Here is an 857-nt window from a genome sequence, read left to right as displayed (position 1 = left end):
ATAGACAAAAGGAAGTAACAGATTACATGTAAAACAGATTACAGTAATCCCCTTAATCAGTTAGTTACTAAATAAAGACCCAACGACACTAATAAGATTACAGAAAAAGAAAAAAAAGTTCAAGCGTATAGCTCCACTTTCTTTTTTGTGTCAGCTAGTTCTTCAAACCAGTTAGGTTTTTTGGGGGGTGTTTTCCCCCAGTTCTTTGTCCTTTAATAAAAACAAGCCAAAAAAAAGAAAAAAAAGAAATCATCTTCAAAGCAGTCCAGACAGAAGCAGTCTCCCATTCCTTCATGTGTGGGTTCTGTCTCGCAGTGACGTCACAGAGGGGAGAGCCTCTGGGGTTGAAGGACTCGTTCAACTTGATAAATCTTTACAGAAATGTCCCAAAAGCAGAGCGATATAAGAGAGGTTCTACTCCATTTATTTAGCTTAGTGGGCGGGGTGGGGGGATTCCTCTTTCATTTCTGGAACTCTCTCTTTCTCTCTCTGTGTGTGTGTGTGTGTGTGTGTTTGTGTGTGTGTGTGCGCGCGCGCGTGTTTATTATCATCACTGTTGGACAGAAACCTTGTATCTCCGGTTCTTATGTTTTCTCATACATCATTGCCCTGGCCTACTTTATAGTACAACAGTGTCACACAAAAGTAGCGAAAATATCGACAAGCTCACAATGTTTCCCATTGCGCTGTGTTGTGAGCTTGTAGATATGCCATTTTCGCAATTTTCTAAACATTTTGAAAGTGAAAGTGTGTGTCTGTGGCTCTCATAATTACTGAGCCAATGAAAAGTATTAACAAGAGCTTGTGATTAAATAATAACTACATCGGATCCATTGGAACACATGGTTCCTTTCCTG

The sequence above is a fragment of the Electrona antarctica genome (genome assembly GCF_951216825.1).
Source record: "Electrona antarctica genome assembly, chromosome: 8".
NCBI classification, from domain to species: Eukaryota; Metazoa; Chordata; class Actinopteri; order Myctophiformes; family Myctophidae; genus Electrona; species Electrona antarctica.
Note: the sequence above shows the minus strand (reverse complement) of the source record.